The 21,444-nt window shown below is 37.6% G+C and overlaps 1 protein-coding gene across 2 annotated transcripts in view; it reads right to left on the bottom strand.

Annotated features, from left to right (window-relative positions):
• Positions 1–21,238, bottom strand: part of LOC143651410 (hyaluronidase PH-20-like) — a 31,350-nt gene extending 10,112 nt beyond the window's left edge. The window contains exons 1-2 of one of the 2 annotated variants that reach the window (XM_077122337.1): positions 20,950–21,238; positions 18,402–18,483 (exon numbers count right to left, since the gene is read on the bottom strand). The gene's annotated coding sequence lies outside the window, so the exon portion shown is untranslated. The remainder of the gene's footprint in view (positions 1–18,401; positions 18,484–20,949) is intronic. The other variant, XM_077122320.1, reaches the window with a different exon arrangement.
• Between the last annotated feature and the right edge of the window lie 206 nt (positions 21,239–21,444).

Below are 21,444 nucleotides of genomic sequence, written 5' to 3'. Positions count from 1 at the left end.
ACTGTATCCTCTTACAGTCCTTTTTATTTCATTTGGTTCCATAGTAATGTCCACCTTTTCATTTCTGATTCTAGTCATGTATGTCCTCTCTCATTTTTCCTTTATCAGTCTAGCTAAAGTTTTGTCAATTTTATTGATCTTTCAAAGAACTAACTTTTGTTTTTTTATTCTCTCTATTGTTTTTGTATTCTCCATTTCAGTTATCTCTGCTCTAATTTTAGCTGTTTCCCTCCATCTGTTCATTTTGGGTTTATTTTCTCTTATTTTTCCAGTTATTCCAGTTTAGAGGTTAGGACACTGATTTAAAGTCTTAAATTTTTTTAAATGTGAGAACTTCAAGCTATAAATTTCCCTCTTGGTGTTGCCTTTGTTGCATCCCATACATTTTAGTATGTCGTATTTACGTTTTTATTCACTGCAAGATATTTCCTAATTTTGCATCTGATGCCCTCTTTCTCTTACGGATTGTTTAAAAGGATATTGTTTTATTTCCACATACTTGCTAATTTTTCATTACTTCTTCTGTTATTGATTTCTAGCTCCATTCTGTTGTGCTAGGAGTATGTATATTATATGAGTCAATATTTTTTAATTTATTAAGACACGTTTCATAACCCAACATATGTTCTATCTTGGAGAATGATACATTTGCACTTAAGAATAATATGTGTTCTGTTTTCATTGGGTGAAATGTTCTATATATGTTTGTTCTAGTTGGTTTAGTGTATCATTCAAGCCCTGTACTTCCTTATTGAATTTCTGACTGGATGTTCTATTCATTATTGAGAATTGTGTGTTAAAGTCTCCTACTATAAATGTGGAACCATCAATTTCTCCCTTCAAATCTGTCAGTATTTGCCATATTGGGGGTCTTGTCGTTAGGTGCATATATATATATATATATAATTGTTGCATCTTCCTGTGAAATAGTGCCCTTTACAGTATATAATGACCATCTTTGTCCCTAGTAACTGTTTGACTTAAGTCTCAGAAAAAGACCTTTATAGGTAAAAGGAACTTTTGATCCCAGGGCTCTTCATCTTCTTTTGCAGAACCAGACATAGCAGTAAGATCACAATGATTACAGCTGAGAGATGTTTGAGAGCCCCAGGCATGCTAGCACCTCAGCCACCAGAAGGCAAATGAAGGGAGACCAGATATGCCTATATGACAAACAACAACCATAAACCTACAGTCAAGGACTATTCCTGCTTAATAATCCCTGCCAGTACATACTGTTGCACATCACATCCTCCCCTCCTGGTGCATTTTTTTTTTCTTTAAAAAAAGCGGCTATCAAAAAGAGAGCTGGAGCCACTTTCTTTCTTTTTGCTGGTGACTCCCATCTGCTTTCTCCCAGTTTCTCCCCTCAATAAATCTGTCAAGCTTTGACTTGCTGTCCTGTGTGGATTCTTTAATGACTTAGACCTGCGATCAGGTGCTGAAACCCAGGAATGGAGTTTCACCTTGGGGTGATGGAATAGCCTTCCAGTCAACTTTTTTGGAGGTTCAACCAAGGCTTGAGTTTCCTAGCCCCTTAGGGCAATGGGACAACATTCTATTTGACTCTGTTCCCCAAACTGCACCATTGTTCATGTTTCCATGCACTTAAGGGCTTGAGTCCATTGACTCAGACCATCTTGACATGACACCAGCTCACCTCCATGACACTCAAACATCTACAACTAATTCGGCCCTAGGTAAGTGATTCCTTCGCACAGATCTTCCCCTAAAGAGTTTTGTTCAGTGTCCCAGGGACACTCCAGCCCACCCCAGCATGGCACCTAGACCTGCCTTAACATAGCACCCTAGCCTCTACCAGCCTAAAAAATCTTAGTGCTCAGTCAACACTCTCCAATACTCCAGGAGCATTTTTCCCCATGCAGCAGTCAAAGTAGTTTGCGGGATGCCTTGAATGAAAGACTACACACACTTTCCTGGCCCCTGACAAAAAATGGGCACCTGATTTGTCCCCACAATGGATCGTGGATCTGGGTCATTAGTCTTACTTAAACCGCATAGGAGCTAAGTCTTGGGTCATCCTGTAATCTTAACTTGTCTGGTGTTCTGGGGACACCTCAGCCTGCTTTAATGCAGCGCCTACCTCAGCCAACCCCAGCATGGCACCCTGGCTTCCTTTAAGGCCATGCCTACCCTAGCAATCATGGGAAACACCAATCACTTCACAGTAGCTCTAAAACTACTCTTCCCCTTAAATCTACTCCACTCAGATGTTTACTCCATAATCTCAATAAACCTCAATTAGGAGGGGAAATAAAACCAAAGAAACTTATTTTTCTCTGCAATATGATTTGGCTGCAATGCCTTCCAGAACAACAATAAAAAAAATGTTGGCAGGAAAACAGCACTTTTGGTTATCAAATTCCCACCAAATTTGATAATTTTATTTGGCAGAACAGTAAATGGTCTGAAGCTCGCTACTCCCTATTCCCAAGCTTAACAAATTTATTGAAGTCTCGACCTTCTCTGTGCCATTCTATCACTTCACCTGCTTTATGAAAAACCTTCTAAGCTTTCTACCCCTCAGCAGACCTCCTTAATGCTGAGGATTCCTTTATTTGTCCCCTCAAAAGTATTTCTGTGCTTCTGTTGTTGTTGTTGTTGTTTTTAATAATGAATTTCCTGTTTGTGTCTATATGCACTTTCAATGTATAGTCTCATACCTCTGGATGATAAAAGCAAATTAATAAAAATTCTTAATGAGCTCTATTTGAACTGCTTAGAAATATTTAGATGCCTGATATAAATATATAAATTGGAATTTCTGAAATAAAAAAAATCTGAATGACAAGATTCAAAATCTTCAGTTTTGTAATTACTATAAACAAAGAGGGTCATTAGAAAGAAACTGTCACTAGAATTTCCTAAGGCAGCAGAAAACTACCAAAGAGCTGCCTCTGGAAAAAGCAAAGATCTTTTCCAATGATCCTGGTCACAACTTTTAATAAAATAGACAGAATAATTAAAAATAGTTAAAGAAAGAGCACAGGAACACTCAAAATTCCATGGCCCTTACTTAAAACTTTCAAACCCCAAAAGCCTGATATATATCTGTCTGTGCAATCAATTAAGAATTTTTCCTAGATTTATACTTGGGACAAATTGAATGGGTTCAATATATTTTCCAGAGCTTAATAGTCAATGAACTTTTTAAGTTTTTTGTAATTTTAGGATATCATAAGAACAATAGAAGGAATTAAATGATGAAGTTTTGAATCAAAAAAATTCAATTTTATTCTGCTTAGGTATGTTCTCCTTAAATTTAAATAAACTTACTAATGAATAAGCTAATATTATAAGTACACTTTCAAAATTCCTCTTAAAATAACCTAATAGGTTGCATAAACAGAGCAATGTACATGGTAATGTTGGCACTTAAATATAGTAAAAATAAGGATACGATAATGCTCCAAATATATCCTATTTAAGAAATAACTTAAGTTTAATAAGAAATATAAATAGATTTTTTAATAACCTTAATTACCTGGATTTCAAAAAAATCTGCTTTTTTGTTACTTGGGTGTTTGTTACCTCAGTAAATATAAAAAATTCAGTTTGTAGTGGCTTTATTAATGCCAGTCTGTCATAAATAAAAAATATATAAATCTTAGCTTCTAAGGGCTTATATTCTGGTTAGAATACACATTTATCAAGGCATAGTATAAAACAGTGGTAGCAAAGGTATAAAAATGCTGGAAGAATTTAAAAAGCAGATAAAGAATGACCTAAGAAGTTCTCATAGAAGAGAAAACATGTAAGATTTTTAAATGAGAGCAGCATTTAAATAAATAGAACTCTGAACTAGTTTTTAAAAACCATAACAATTTTGTTAACTAACACATTCCTGGAATTATTTAACAGTTGGAAATAACGTTAAAAAGTTGCAGTTTTTTTTCTTAGATATAAATCCCTTAAATATAAAAACTAATTATATTTCAAACTTGGGGCTTTTCTGATCTCTGAAAGTAGTGCTGAATTGGACTGAGAGATTTTAGGTATATTATGAAGTAATAAATTGTGTACTCTGAGTATAAAATATGTAGATGCTTGGCTGTGTTCCAAATCCAAGTATAAATTTCTTTCTTCTTCTACTATTTTGTAGTATCTCTGTTTCTTTCATGAATATTGCTATTGGAAGGAAGCATGTAGGTTCAAAAGCTTTACATATTATATATTTTTTTAAAAAAGAAGCTTTCTTACAAAGCTGAGTACTTATATAAAACTAAAGTTTATTTTTCTCTCTGTTAAAATAAAACAGACATCAGAATAACGTCCTAGTTAATATTTATGTTGGCATTATCCTTTATTTCAAAAGACAAGTCTTCTCACTGTTAAGGGAAAAACTGTTACGAATAATTTGCTCTTTCACCTTATATAAATAAGGTATTAAAATAGTTTAACCTATTGCATAGGAGGTGTTTGGGAAGTATTAAAGTGGTTAGAAGGGATTTTCTATCCTGTTTCTAGTTAAATTTATATAGATAAAATATTATTCTTATATTTAGAGATTGTCTAAATTCCTCAAGCTTTAATATTGTTCTCATTGTCCATATTATATCCTAATACTAATCTGTATAATATTGAGCAATGGTGTGGTGCTGTTAGTCAGGTTTTTAATTATTCCAAAAAGACTACAAATCATAGAAACTGCCAAGTTGTCAGTTGCAATGCTTTGCTTTCCTACTAAAAGCATAAGTGCTCAAGTTTTTTTTTTTTTTTTTTTTTTTTTTTTTTTTTTTTAAAGGAAAGACAGAGAGAAGGAAGGAAGGATAGAAGGAAGGAAGGAAGGAAGAAAGGGAAACATCTTTAAACATTTTCTTGTTTTATTGTATTTTGTTTTTCCGTTTTTTGTTACATGGGCTGGGGCCGGGAATCGAACCGAGGTCCTCCGGCATAGCAGGCAAGCACTTTGCCCGCTGAGCCACCGCGGCCCGCCCTCAAGTTTATTTTTAATACTAAGAAGGGTATTTATTAAAATAATACAAAGATGTTGCAATGATGCATTAGATGATGGGCCTAAAAAGCAGGCTGTTCATAAATGCTTGGTGTGCGGCTGCTGGGACTAGGAAAGTCCTCTGCTCAATCAGCCACACATATATCTGCCTTGTCAAGGAAGATGCGTTAAGGGTAAGGTTGGCTAAATCTAGCCTAGGCTATGCTCCACTTTAAAGGAAAGGTTGAACAAATATATATGTCATATTTTATCTATCAAATAACATAACTCTGGTAAATATATATAAAAGTGAAGCCAAACAAAACTTCTGTTATGGTTTCTCAGCATAAAATGGCTAATGTTTTTGCTTCTGAAAGAACCTTCATTAAAAATGCTTATAAAGACTAAAGCTCAAATTATAAGGGTTAATTGTTATCATTAAATTCTGAGGTGCTTTGCTCTTTGTATAGCCCAGTAAGTATCTGTGTGACACCAGAAACTCAGATTTGTTTTTCCAGCTCTGAGAATTAACATGAAGCATTTGCACCATCTAATTTAATTGATGTAGTCAATTAAACAACCTAATTCAACTTTATTTAATATAAAACCTGGAACAAAAAACAAAATATTAATGTTGTATGCAAATGAACATTATGCAATGATGCATTTCAATGTATTTCAGGCAGAAAATGGAAAAGTGTTGACAAATCCCTTGAGGAACTGGGAAAGCTAGAAGTATTAAGCTTCACTACCTGGGGAATTCCTGACATTTGACATTTTTCTTAAGTAAAAGGGGCTCCCAGTTTAACAAACCAAGGCCTCAATTTTTAGGCTAGCCCTTAGGAAGCTTATTTTTGTAATAATAAACTGAACCTACTTAAAATTAGTATCTAAGGGTCATACCCAGAAGATCTCTGCTGTTGCTCAAATGTAGTTTCTCTCTAAGCCAAACCCTGAGCTTCCCCCCAACATGGGACGTAATTTCCAGGGGTATAATCCTAGCACTGGCAGCATGAAACATAACCAGTCCTAGCAACATGGGATACAACTGGCCTTGGAATCATGGACATAACTAGCCAGGCATTGTAAGCCAAGGATAAAAGCATGGATAAACTGGTCAAAAATGGGAAAAGAAACAGAGTTTCAATGGCTAAGAGATTTCAAATTAAGTTGAGAGGTCAATCTGGAGGTTTCTCTTATGCAAGCTTCAGCCAGATATTGCGAACTGCCATGATATGGCAAACCCCAACCAACAGTGTTCCTAGAAATTCTAAAAAAATATCTAATGCTCTATAGAATTTTACTCATTAAATTTGTTTTTCAGAAACTTGGAACCTCCAAATTATTTCAATACCAAAGAAGCTCTGAAACCCAAAGATGCTGGACTCTCCAAGAATAACAATTAGTTTCATTGTTCATCCCTTTGCCCCTTAATAACAATGCCTCTTTTTCAGTTTTGAAGCAAAAAAGAGCCCTGAATGTCCTAACCACAACAGCTAGAGGAATGTGTGCAATATTAAATGAAATCTACTATTTTTATGTCAATAATGCAGGTCAAGTAAAACAAAATGTTGAAATACTAAAAGAAAGTGCAGCCATAATAAATAATAATCTAGCAAATGCAGATGTAGATTCATCTTGGTTAGGAAAACTTTCTCTCAAATTTTCTTTTGTTCTTCTCCACCCCTTTACAAGCTATTCTGCTCCTCCTCATTGGGCCCTTAATTATCCTCTTATTAATTTTCCTCTTAGCCCCCTGCCTCTTACAATGTCTGACTAAATTTTTTCACAGGTCAATAGCAGCCATGATCAACCAGCAATATTCTTAAAACATATTCCTGCTATAACGGAAATTTGAAAATCTGCTCCTATCACAGCAAAAAATCCCTATCAGCCAGTTCCAACAGAAGAAGCCTGCAAACCCAATTAATAATGCCCCTGCTCAACTTGAAGTAATTTCCTCCCCCAACCTCACCCATGCACAGCAGGAAGTGGCTAAGGAAAAGAATGTGACATCCCTGCTCCCTCCAAAAATTGCTTCAAGCTAAGCTAAGGCATTAACCCAAACCCAACACCAGCTTCATTCAATTTTATTAAAATAAAAAAACAGGAATGCCAGGTCTCAGAAAAAGAACTTTATAGGTAAAAGGGACTTTTGACCCAGGGGTCCTTCAGCTTCTTTTGCAGAACAAGATGTAGCAGCAAGATAAGCAATCACAAGGATTATGGTTGAGAGATGTTTGAGAGCCCTGGGAATGCTGGTGCCTCTGCCACCAGAAAGTGAATGAAGCAAGACCAGATATGTCTATAAGACAAACAACCATAAACCTACAGTCAAGGAATATTCCTGCTTAATGACGCCTGCTAGTACATTGTTCTGCACATCACATTCTCTCCTTCTGCTGTATTTTTTGCTTTAAAAAAGTGGCTTTCAGAAAGAAAGCTGGAGCCACTTTCTTTCTTTTTGCTGGTGGCTCCCACCTGCTTTCTCCCTGCTTTCTCCCCTCAATAAATCTGTTAAGATTTGACTTGCTGTCCTGTATGGATTTCTTAATGACTTGGACCAAACAATTTAAAGTCTATTTTATCTGCTATTTGTATAGTTAACCCCAGTTCTTTTCTGGTTACTACTTGCACTGTATATTTTTTCCAACCTTTCACTTTCAATAGTCTTATGTTTTTAAATTTAAGGTGAGTCTCTTATAGACAGCATATACTTTGGTCATTTTTAAAAAATCTATTCTGCTAATCTTTGCTTTTTGACTGGAGAGTTTAACCCATATGCATTTTAAGTCACCACTGATAATGCAGATCTTTTTTCTGCCATTTTGTTATTTAGCTTTTGTAAGTTTATACCTTTTTTATCCCTCAATTCTTCCATTAATTTCTGCTCTTCTATTTATGTGATTTTTTAATATTGTACCATATTTGTGCCATTTCCTTTCTTTCTTTGGATATATTCTTCATATATTTTTCTTGCGGTTACCATGGCATTAAAATTTAACATCCTAAATATTTAATAATCATATCTGATTTGATACCCTGTTCCTATACCTCTCTGTTCTCCCACCTATTTATACTTGATAAAAATCATATCTTTGAACATTGTGTGCCTCAAACCATAGATTTGTCCTTACTTTTTATATATTTGCAATGTAACATGTAGATGATGTAAGAAGTGAAATTACATACCCAAATGGTCACTGTTAACAGAGATTGTTCTTTCTTTATCTTACTTTGAACCACTCTATAATGTCCTTTACTTTTTGCCTGAAGAACTACCTTTAGTATTGCTTACATTGCATGTCTAGTACTGATGAATTCACTAAGCTTTTGTTTATCTGGGAATGTCTTAGTCTCTCCCTCATTTTTGAAAGAAATTCTCACCGGATATAAAATTCTTGATTGGCAGTTGTTTGTTCACAGCACCTTAAGTATTTCAACCCATTCTTCTTGCCTCCTTGGTTGCTGACAAGAAATGGGCATCTAATCTGATTGGAGATCACTTGTATGTAGCAGGTTACTTCTGCCTTCCAGCTTTCAACACTCTTTGTACTTTGCATTTGATGATTGATCAGTACGTGACAGGGCATTTTTTAAATTCAAGTTCATGTTGTTTGGTTGGTGTTTTCTGGGCTTCTTTGATGTGTATATTCACCTTTTGCTAAGTTGGGGAAGTATTCTGTCATTATTTCTTTGAATATTCCTTCCGCCTCTTTCTTTCTTCTACCAAAATGCATATATTGGTACACTTGATGATGTCCCAGAAGTCTCATAAGCTATTTTTACTTTAATAATTATTTTTCCTTTCTGCTCCTCACCCTGATGCATTTCAGGTGTCTTATCTTTGATTTCACTAATTCTTTCTTCTGCCAGCTCCAGTCTGCTTTTAAAAACCTAACTTTTTCATGTCAGGTGCTATGTGGTGTTCACTTCCAGAATACTATTTCATTCCTTTATAAAATTTCCATTGCTTTTTTGATATGTTCATGTTTTTCATTCAGTGTTTGCCTGATATCATTTAGATCTTTCTCTGTACTTTCCTTCATTTCCATAAGCAAACTGAAGATCATTTTTAAATAAAACTTTGTCTGGAACCCTTGTTATCAGCAGGGTAAGTGTGCCATTTTGAAAGGAAATCTTCCAGCCCTTAACCAGCATTCAGGTGACTATAGCCCTAGACAATGGTTTGACCAAAACCTGACAAAAGACAGAAGCCAGAACCACCTAGCTAAGCCACTCCCAGATTTCCAACTCACAGGAACTATGAGGCAATAAGTGTTTGTAGCTAAAAATATATATATCTTTGTCTGGTATATAGACAAATTGGTCTTTTTCACTGATGTTTTCTGGATTTTTTATCCCCTTCCTTTGAGCGGGTCATCATTTTCTTTTTTTTTTTTAATTTGTTTTGTGTATTTTTCTTGCACAATGTACATTTTAATATTTTAAAATGTGAACTCTGGTTTATTTCCTGAAATGTCTGTTTCTTGAGTTTGTAACCAGCTAGTGATATGACAGAGATTTACTTAAGTGTCAACCCTCCTATCAGAAGAGTCTGCCCAAGGAGAGTGCACCTGTGCAGGGGCCTTCCTGTCTCTTCTGAGCCTGTGTCTTGCCCTGAGCTTGTGCTTTCTAGTAGGCTTAGGAGTTTCCCTGTTTATAGGAATTAGAATGTCTCCTCTACTGTTCTGGAGACAAAACTTCTTGCTCCTGAGGGTGGCCCACTGCAGGGCTTAAAGCAGGTAAGCCTTTGCCCCAGGCTGTCCACTTCCATTTATTTTCTTGCATTTCTTTCCTTATGTCTTCAAAATGCCATTCCATCATTCTATCAACCCAGCTGCCTCTGGATGGTGGGGAACATGGTAAGACCAGAGAATTTCATGAGTGTGTGCTCATTCCTGCACTTCATTTGCTATGAAGTGGGTTCCTTGATCAGAAACAATGCTGTGTGGAATACTGTGATGGCAGCTAAGACATTCTATAAGCTCATGTATGGTAGTTTTTGCTAAAGCATTGCATTTAAGGAATGAAAACCCATATCCATAGTATTATCTACTCCAGTTAGAAAAAAATTTCTGCCCCTTCTATGATGGAATGGTCCAATGTAATCAACCTGCTACCATGTACTAGGTTGATCACTTCAGGGAATGGTGCCATATTGGAGACTGAGTGTGGGCCTCTGCTGCTAACATTTTGGGGACTCAGCAGTGTAGCCATGTTAGTCTTGGTGAGTGGAAGTCCATGTTGCTGAGCCCATGGATAACTTCCATATCTACCACCATGCCCACTTTGTTCATGAGACCATTGGGCGATGGCAGGAGTGGCTGAGGAAAGAGGATGACTTGCATTCACAGGATGGGTCATCTTATCCACTTGATTATTAAAACCTTCTTCTGCTGAAGCCACTCTCTGGTGAGCATTCACATGGGACACAAATATCTTCAAGTCCTTTGCTCACTCAGAAAGGTTTTCCCTAAACCTCTTTTTCACCAAGTTTCTGATCATGCTCCTTCCAAGTCCCAGACCATCCAGCCAAACTATTAGCAACAGTCATGAGTCAGTATACATATGCACCTCTGGCCAGTTCTCCTTCCAAGCAAAATGAACAACCAGGTGTAATGCTCAAAATTCCACTCACTGGGAGGTTTTCCCTCACCACTGTCCTACAAAAACATCCCAGAATAGGGTTGTAGTGCCGCAGCTGTCCACTTCTAGGTGGTCCCTGAATATCATGCAGAACCATCTGTAAACCAGGCTCGAGTTTTCTCTTCCTCAGTCAGCTGACTGTAAGGAAAACCCTAAGAGGCCATAGCTCTGCTCTGGAAAAGAGAAGGTAATGTGGCAGGGATGGGGGCCATGGGTTTTTGGGCCACTTTCTCATGTAACTTGTGCCTTCAGGACTTGCTCAAGCCCTATGTCTAATATACCATTTCCATTTTATGATGGAGTGCTGCTCTGCATGACCAACTTTATGGCTTGGTCAGTCAGACAACACCCAGTTCATGATAGGCTACTCAGTTCTCATAGTAACCTGGTGACCCATGGTTAAGTGTTGAGTCTCTATAAAGGCCCAGTAGCAGGTCAAAAACTGTTTCTAAAAAGGAGAGTAGTTATCAGCAGTGGATGATAAGGCTTTGCTCCAAAATCCTAAGGATCTGCATTGTGATTCTCCTATAGAGGCCTGCCAAAGCCTCCAGACAGCATCCCTAATTGTGACTGACACTTCCAACACCATTGGATCTGCTGGACCATATGGCCCAAATGGCAGAGCAGTTTGTACAGCAGCCTAGACCTGTCTCAGAGCATCTCTTGTTCCAGTCCCCACTCAAAACTAGCAGCTTTTTTGATCACTCAGTAAATGGGCCAGAGTAGCACACACAAATGAGGAATATGTTGTCTCCAAAATCCAAAGAAGCCAACAAAGCATTGTCACTCTTTTTTGGTAGTAGGTGAGGTAAGATGCAACAGCTATCCCTTCTTCTTATTTATTTATTTATTTATTTATTTATTAATCCTTCACCTTAGAAGGGATATCTCAACATGCCCCACACCACCGAACACATGGAAACTTCATTGAGGTGGAAGTCCCTATATTTTTGTTGGATTTATCTTCCATCACTTGACCCACAAATATCTTACCAATAAATCTATAATAGTTGCTACTTCTTGCTCACTAGGTCCAATCAGCATGATATCATCAATATTATGGACCAGTGTGATGTTTTGTGGGAGGTAGAAATGACCAAGGTCCCTGTGGACAAGATTGTGACATAGGGCTAGAGAGTTGATATACCCCTGAGGCAGGACGGTGAAGGTATACTGCTGGATTTGCCAGCCAAATGCAAACTGTTTCTGATGGTCTTTACTGACAGCAGTTGAGAAAAAAAGCATTTTCCAGATCAACAGCTGCATACTAAGTACCAGACAATGTGTTGATTTGCTCAAGCAATGATACTACATATGAAACAACAGCTGCAATTTGAGTCATCACCTAGTTAAGTTTATGACAATCCACTGTCATCCTCCAAGTCCCATCTGTTTTCTACACAGGCCAAATAGGAGAGTTGAATGGGGATGTACTGGGACTCACCACTCCCACATCATTCAAGTATTTAAGAGTGGCACTAATCTCTGTAATCCCTCCAGGAATATGGTATTGTTTCTGATGAACTATTTTGCTGGGTAGGGACAATTTTAGTGACTTCCCTTGGCCTTTCCTACCATAATAGCCCTCACTCCATGAGTTATAGAAGCAAGTGGAGATTCTGCCAGTTGCTGAGTATGTTGATTTCAATTATGTATTCTGGAACTGGGAAAGTGACCAAAGAATGGGTCCAGGGACTCATTAGATCTACTGGGAGATGGGCCTGAGATAAAACTCCATTGATCACCTGATCTCTGTAAGATGCTACTCTGACTGGTGAACCAGATGACTGTTTTTGGGTTTCCTGGAATTAGTGTCACTTCTGAGCCAGTGTCTACTGATCTCTGAAATGTCTGATCATTTCCTTTTTCAAGTGCATAGTCACCCTGAAAAAAGGCTGTAGGTCTTCTTGGAGAAGGCTGGGAGGGAGGTTAACAGTGTTGTGGTAGTTAGATTCAGTTGTCAACTTGGCCAGGTGAAAGCACCTAGTTCTGTTGCTGTGGACATGAGCCAATGGTAGGTGCATCTCATCTGTTGCTAATTACATCTGCAGTCGGCTAGGAGGCGTGTCTGCTGCAATGAGTGACGTTTAACTTAATTGGCTTGTGCTTAAATGAGAGAACGCAATGTAGCACAGTCTAGCAGCTTGGCATTCCTCATCTCAGCACTTGCAGCTCAGCCCGGGCCCTTGGAGATGGAGAAAGAAATCACCCCGGGAAAGTTGTTGGAACCCAGGGGCCTGGAGAGAAGACCAGCAGAGACCATCCTGTGCCTTCCACGTAAGAAAGAACCTCAGTGAAAGTTAGCTGCCTTTCCTCTGAAGAACCAACAAAATAAATCGCCTTTTATTAAAAGCCAATCCATCTCTGGTGTGTTGCATTCCAGCAGCTAGCAAACTAGAACAAGTGTAAATTTTAATTTTGGGCAGAGTAAAAGGGTTCTTCCCCAAGGATACCTGGCTCTCCCTTCATTTGAAGGGCTCTGGGTCTGAAAACTGTCTGAAGTCTGTGAATTAATTAAGGAACATTGAGTCTTTATTTCATAATTCAAATTAGACTTCTGTTTGCTTGACCTAGAATTCTTTTGGTTATACAGTTCAAACAGGAATTTAGTAGATTGCCCATCTATTTTATTTCTATTACCCTATGATCTATCAGTCAATGCCGCAAGTCTCTGCAAATCAGATTATTTTGACTGTTACTTTGAGTCTACTTTCCATTATGGTGGCCACACCCACTTTTTCTATGCTGATTAACTGTCACCACATGGCTTCTGCCAACTCAGAATCCAGTCATCCCCATTGTGTTTAAGGATTTCAGCTCAGTGACAGCAGTTCCCAAAGTAATATCTGACCTACAGAGAAGGGTGACTAAAGAACTCTTCAGGAATGATGGAGCTAGTATCATGAATTTATTTCTTAAGATTCTGGTGAAAGATGTGTCTTCTGGACATTCCTGGGGTGTGTGAGGTCTTCCATGATAAATCCACTCAAACATTCCCATCTGTCTAAGCCTCTGGGTCCCCTCATCTACATTATACTAGGACAGTTCTGGCATTTTGACCTCAGGTAATGTTGGCCATCTTTTGATCCATGTTTCAGCTAACCATCGAAATAAACTGTTAATGCCCTTTCTAACCCCTCAAGCTACCACATTGAATGTAGAATCTCTACTTAGTAGGCCCATATCAATTACTTCAGCTTGATCCAACTTTGCATTCCTGTCCACCCTTAGTATCCATTCCCACACATATTCCCCTGATTTCTGTCTATATAGATTGGAAAACTCATGTAGTTCTTTTGATTTACAGCATAACTCCTCATGGGTCACACTTTGTACCTCAGCTTTTGGGACTTTTTGGGACTTTAGTCTAGTTATAGGTCTTGAAGAAAAGAGGAGTGGTAGGGCTGGATCATGAAAAGAAATAGAAGTGCCTTTAAACTCAATTACCTCAGAACATTCTATTACAGTTTCATCCGGTGAAAGAGGATTAGTCATTCCAGATAGTGGAGTGAAGGTTGTTTCCCCAGGGGAGGTGGTTACAGGGTTAGCAGCAGGGTTACTCTCATTAAGTGGAGATTGAATGGCAGACTCCTCTGATGAGACCAGAGTCTGAAGTTATTTCCTCAAGGCAGGCTGGAGGTCAGGAAAATTTTTCCTCAGGGCAGTCCATTACAGATTTATCTAGCAAAGGCTCAGCAGATTCCAGGGATCCCATCTCTTCATCGCCATCATTATCAAACCATACATCACCTCCCACATTTCAGAATCTCATTCTTTTCCAATCAAAGCCCTTATTTTAACAGCAGACACCCTGTAGGGCTGAGATTTTAGTTTACATTGTAAATCTGCTACTCACACAATGAGGCTTTGTGCCTGGTTTTCAGAGATCTCAAGTCTGCAACTACAGGAAATAAGATTTTCTTTCAGGGCACACATGGAAATTTTTACACCATTCATACATGCTGAAGTTTCAAATTTGAAGCCTTCAGCTCATCCCTTTTCCTCATCACTGGATACAGTATATTTAACAACAACCAGTCAACATCATTATACCTCTTAATTCCACAAAGCTGTTTAGATATCAAAAACATTATCACCAGAGCCTTGCCACATATAAGTGTACTATTAGCAGAATCTAATGGTGGATATTTTGAGTATCTATTTTTGCCAACCCACTCCATGAACTGTCAGTACCATCTTGATTATAGGAAATAGAGTCATTAGTGGCTCTGAGAGTATTCAGACTAGAAAACCAATTGTAAAAACCTATTTTTAAGATTCTGTTTCTCAAGAACCAATCTTGGTACCAAGCTGTGTTAATCAGGGTTCTCTAGAGAAACAGAACCAATAGGAGAGATCTGTAAATATGAGATATATAAAGGTGTCTCACACAATTGTGGGAATGCCAAAAATCCACATGGCAGGCTGTGAAGCTGGTGGCTCTGATGAAGAGTTTCCCTGGCCGAAGAAGTAGTGAAAGGGTCTTTCTTCTTCCTTAAGAGACTTCAACTGATTGTATTATCTGTTTGCGGGAGACATGCCTTAGTGATTGCAGATGTAATCAGCCACATATGCAATCAGCTGACTTATGATTTAATATACCAGCCTTCTAGTTTATCAAGCAGCCAGGAAATATCCTTGCAGCAATGGTCAGGCCAGTGCCTGCCTGACCAGGCATGATCATTTGCCTAAGTTGACACCTAACCATCACAAATGGTGTCTTAGTTTGCCAGAACTGCTATCATAAATATCACACAATGATTTTGTTTAAACCATAAGGATTTACTGTCTCCGTTGGAGGCTAGATGTTTACAAGTTCATGCTTTCTCCTGGAGTTCATAGTGCTCTGGAGATGGCAGTTCTCCATCACATGGTGATCCCTCTCTCTAGTCTCTTCTGACTTCTGGCTTCTATGTTGGAATTATTCACTTTGTAAGGCCTCTATCTGTACACACTAAGGACTACCATAATTCAATTTGGGCTCACCTAGAAAGGATATTTGTAGATACCATTGTCAAATGAGTCGACACCTAAACTAATAATAATGACCTACAAATGTCCTTTTTACAAATGGTTTGACACCCACAAGAACACAGAATAAGACTTGAATCTGTCTTTTGTGGGGAACATGATGCAGTTTCAAACTTGTCTTTTGTTGTTTTTTTTTTTCCTGGCTGCTTAACAAGTATCATACCATAGGTTGGCTTAAACAATGGGAATTTATTGGTTCATAATTTTGAGCCTGGAAGTCACAGATGAATACATCAATAAGGTGATGTTCTCTGAAAGCTATGGCAAGATGGGGTTGGCTACTGGCAAGCTTTTTCCCTTGGCATTTCTGTCACATGGCAATGAAAATGGTTGCATCTTTTTCTTTATCTTCTGGTTTCAGTTACCTTTCAGCCTCTGGCTACTGCTCATAACTTCCTCTTACTAGGTCCAATTTCCTTTGCTCAATAGGATTTCAGCCATGTTGGATCAAGGCCCAACCTTATTATGTTTGGATGTCCCTTAACTAATAACAACTTCAAAATTCCTATTTAGAAATGGGTTACTCCGACAGACCAAAGATTGTGACCCAGACATGCCTTTGTGGGTAACATGATTCAATCTTAACAATATAAATATAAATGTTTACACACTACAGAGATGCTTAGGATTACTAGCAGTGAGCCTCCTTTCAAGAAAATGATCAGTGAAAAAGCAGAGATGGGAAGAGGAGTAGCTGTCCATAGCAAAATTAATTTCACTTTGTAGAAACTCAGTAAATTGTGCCTTTATCTCTAATGATAAATTGGGGTGCTACTGGTGTCATGCCTCAATAGATTATATGTTTTTAATTTAAAGAAGAACTAGAAGAGCTAAATCAATCCCTCTCCAATAAGACTACTCTGGCCAATACCTAGTTAGAAAGAGCAGTTCAGATCCTATCAGCTTGGCAGTCCTATGTGCTTTAGGCCAAAATGGAGAGTAGCTGTGAACACACTATCCGAGAAACAGTGATGCTGGGTAGGCCAACCTGAGCTTTTAATTTTTGCCAAATTGCAGGTCACGATCTATTAGTGGGCCATAAAATTGGGGGTGCAAGGGTAGTTCAGTGGTAGAATTCTCACCGTCATGAGGGAGGCTTGGGTTCAATTCCCAGTCCATGTACTTCCCCCCTTCAAAAAAAATTGATTTGGTGGGTCATAGTGTGCATTTTTTAAGAATGAAATAGACTATAATAGAATGGAATGGCATGGAGTAGAAAAGTAAAGAAAGGAAAGGAAAAAAAAGAAAGTAAAAGAAAGCATCAGAGTGTCATGGCAAGCAGTAAATGCATTTTTTTTTAAACTTTTTTCTACTGGTTTCATATTTATAAGTTTGTCACAATGTAAAACATATTTTTTACTGTTGGATGGGTCAAACAACTTTGATAAAACAAAAGCTTTGGAGTCTGATATGCCCAAGTTTTGAATCCCAAAATTCACTTTTTAATTAAGTGGCCTAGGGCAAGTTACTTAATGTCTTTAAACCTGTCAGCAACCAGAAGTGAATTCATATCTGTCTGAGGATTCTCTAAATCCATGTATATTAAATGTCTAAGCTACTGAGACACAGAGACTTAGTTCCAACAAGTCTGGAACCTGGCTTCTAAACTTGGTAACCACGTGCCTGCCCCAAACTATTTAAACTTCACTGTACCTCAGGGTTTTTTCTTAATGTATTAAATGAGGATAATAATAGTAACTAACTCACAAGATCGCTGGGAAAATGTAATGAAATATAAATAAAGCAGTAAGCACAGTGCCTGGCTCATAGTAAGTATTCCATAAGTGTGAGCTCTTTCTTATATTGCTATTACTTGATATTATCCCTTACCAATATCCTCTTTTGCACATAAGGCAGTGAAAAGGATGAGAAAAGGAGAAAAAGACCAGTGCCATTTAATAATGTATAGGTCTGTGAGTATTAAAGCTTCCCTAAGAGGTCCAACTTTTTAAATCTAAATATGAAAGCCATTAAAGAATTTTTATAGTGGAAATGAAATACTCAGCAAATACACTACAGTGGAGCAGATGTGTTGATTACTGTGCCTTAGAGTCTTCTGGGAAGTAGGTCACTTACACAGGTATCTTCATGGAAGTGACTGTGTCTGTGGATCAAACTGACACAAACCTCTGCATGACTTACATTAATTTTGTTGTCACTGTGCACCTTTGTAGGGCAATCCATTACAAAAACAACCTATTCACACTCTGACTTTAAGCTGTCTTTCCTCAGCTATTTTGAAATATTCTTTTGACTTGGAAGAAAATGACTTATCTGGAGAGTTTGTAGTCTTTTATATCACATTAGTGGAATAAGTAATTGATATTTAAAACAAAATGCTGGCAAAGCAATTTACTAATATACAATCCAGATATTTTCAGAATGTTTGGAGATCATGTATTACTGTGGCCAGTAGGCTGATTCTGCTTCTATTTCACAAAAGAAGAAGTAGAGCAGTAACAATAATCAGAGAAGCAGTGGTTAACAATTTTAGTTCTCAGTATCAAACTCAAACCAATATACTTTGGCTGTTAGCATAACTGCTAAACCTAGAAGATATGAGAAATCAGTAATAACCATTTTCACTGTTGTTGTTATAACAATAAACAATATATCTAGCACACAGCACATATCAAATATGACAGAAGCAATACCAAAAAAATAATAACTACAATTTAAACCTTTTGGTGCCATTATAAAGATGTATTAATATTCATAATTATCTCAGCCCCTTTACACTACTCCATATAAACCTGAGCACATTTACCCTTGTGGATGAGAAGATTAAGCAGATGTGTTTGTTTCTTCACCAAGAACAGAAGAAAACAGGAGTGTCCTATGATTCTCACCTAAGACAAGGGTAATAGGAAATCAGTGCTACATTCATGCGCAACTAAAAATCTGGCGAGTTGATGACAGGATAGGAATGTATCAGAGTCTCACCAACTAAGAGAAAGAACTGGAAAGAAAGAACTCTGAGAGGATCTGGGAAACCAGTTTTGAAAATGTCCTTTAGGAATATTTATTAGGATTGAGAGTTATTTGGCTTCAGAATTTTTGAAGAATTTAGACCAAGAATGAGATTGAAGAAATAATCTTTATAAAAGTTTTTCTTTACTGAGAAAACTCCCAGAACAACTAACAAGGTAACTCAAAGAGTTAAAAGAGGTATCAAAATGCATATGCTCAGTTGTCAACATTATAAGACAGTATTAGGAGGTTCAGTCTAATCAATTTTTTATCACTTAATGAATGTTTATAATTCAAAACATATTGTTTTCGCTCAATTTCAAATGCCTTCTTTGCTTTTAATTCTTAACATGCAATAGCTACAGTTTCAAAAATCCAAGCTATAAGTAATTATTTATTGATGGGTCACAATGCTTTAACCAAGTGTGCCATATTTAGTACACTTTTAAATGTTAAAATGAATACGGCAAGCCTGTCATTAAAATTTTATCAAGAAATGTAAGTTAAATTGTTTAAGGAAAGCACTTTCAACCAAATCTCTGAAATCAGACAATCAACAGCTGATTATGAAGACATATAAGGATTTTCATTAAACAATTAAATATGACATTTAAACATCTGAGCAATTTTCTGGGATAAGAATTAACATTCTTATTTTTTAAATGAGGAAATAAGTATTAGAAAAAAATAAATAAATTGTCCACCATTTGCAAAGCCAGCAAAGACAGTTGTAGCTAATGGTAAACGCTTGTTCCTTGCACTGCCCCCTATTGGACAAGTCAGGATCATTATGAGATGAAAATACAGAATAGGACATTTTTATGAAAACAGAGATTGTATTTTAACTGTCTCTCTATGCTACCGAGATGATAGAGATCTTTCTACCTATATAATTAACCATCATTCTTGGCTGTTAGAAGCAATCTCATTTATGAAAAAAAAAAGGGACGTAAAACTCAGAGTCTAAATATCTTCAAATGTATACATTTAGTTAGACTATAGTCCACTGCTCTTTCCCCTACACCGTCTTCCTGCTTTTTGATTAGATATCTTTAACATGATGACTGCCTCATTTATTATTCTTTTCATTCAGTTATTGTTTTTTTGTGTATTTATTCTAAACAAGGAGAGGTATTAGCATGGGTGGCAATTAGTTAATGTTTTATATTTTGCCTTGGTTTACTCAGTTTTGTTATGAAAAATGGAAATGCTGTATTCATAGCTGCTGAATTTCCACATCAAGGGAACTAAGAAATTATAATTTTTTTTTAAATTAGTAGTTAAAACTTAACCTAAATTAAAGGTAAATTTGAATTATTTCAGAGGGCTTTTTATCTCCTTGTTAATATGTATTACCTTTTAATTTTGCCAATAGTTTTATATTCAGACATTATATAACTTTTTCAGAAAAGAACACAATAATGGGTGAAATATTGGCTCATTGGTAATGAGATTACAAATCTTTGTGATTTATAGTAATGGGGAAAACAGAGGGCAAAAGGCACTAGCTAGGGTCTAGACCTTAATCCTAAATCTGAGAAGTTGAAAAGTCACCGAATTTTAATTTTTTCTTCCATTCCTTCTATCCTACTCCTTTCTTTTCTCTCGCCCCATCTCTCTCTCTCACTCTATGTCAACAATCACTTACTATGTGCCCCATATCCTATATATATTAACGTATTTATTCCCAATAACAACCCCATGAGGTGGGGTCCAAGTTATTGTTCCCACTATACAGATGACCCTCAAATTCTTTTCTCCTCAGGCCAGGCATATTTCCTGGGAAGTCTTGGCTTCAGATTTCAGAGGCAGATCTGTTCCACTGGGAAGCCCTGGAGGGGCTTAGTCCGGCAGTTCAGGTGAGGGAAAAAAGAGAGTTCAGATGAGGACAGGTGGGTCCTTCAGCTCAAAAGATCTGTTCTCCCAAATGACTGCCTTTGAGTAATGTGTGAGATGCTCTGGCTGCATTCAAGGATTTAGCAATAAGTTTCAAAACTTGAGGGAGATAAATCTCTCAAAAATGCCAGAGGACACTTTCGGTTATACACCGAAAAAGGGTCCCAAGTCAGAGGTTGTGCTGGCACCACAACAAGCCCAAGAGCACTCAGTCTCTCATAGCATTGGTGTCCGCATTCAAGGGAACACACCGAGCTTTCTGCTGCTCTGGCCTCAGCATAGAGAACTACCAGAAGGGACAAATTAGTCCACACCTCAGCACTGGGTCCTTCCACGACCCTAACAGTGGCAAAATAGGGTACATCTAAATTTGTCCTATTTCTGACTTATTGGTGGGATGACTGTCTCTCTCCTCACCCAGAAATAATTCCCTGGATTCCCCATGATACCTTATGCACCAGTGTTCTAGGGCTTGGTCATCTCTCCAGGCTTTTGCTATAATCCATTGCTTCTTGTTACTTGTTCTGGTCTGATGCCTTTAGTTTCTCTCTGTGGCTTGGTTTTCACTTTTCTGCTTAGAGCCTCCTGATTGGCACTATAGGTGCTCTACCTGTTCCAATTTTGATTCAGGTTTCTTCTCAGTACCACCTGGGTGGTGTTATGGGTTGAATTGCGTCCTCCCCAAAGGATATGTTGAACTGCTAACCCCTGGTGCCTGTGAATGTTACCTTATTTGGAAATAGGTCTTTACAGTTGTAATGAAGTTAAGATGAGATCATAATGGATTTGGGTTATCTCCCTAATCCAGTGACTGCTACTTGTGCAGATTTGGACACAGAGACACAATGTATCATGCAGGGAAGATAGCCATGTAAAGATGGAAACAGATTGGAATGGTGCAGCTACAAGTCAAGGAAAGTCAAGGATTTTCTGTAACCACCAGA

Source organism: Tamandua tetradactyla, chromosome 1, assembly GCF_023851605.1.
Source record: "Tamandua tetradactyla isolate mTamTet1 chromosome 1, mTamTet1.pri, whole genome shotgun sequence".
In the NCBI taxonomy this organism is placed as follows: Eukaryota; Metazoa; Chordata; class Mammalia; order Pilosa; family Myrmecophagidae; genus Tamandua; species Tamandua tetradactyla.
Note: the sequence above shows the minus strand (reverse complement) of the source record. Positions and strands in the feature narration are given on the sequence as shown.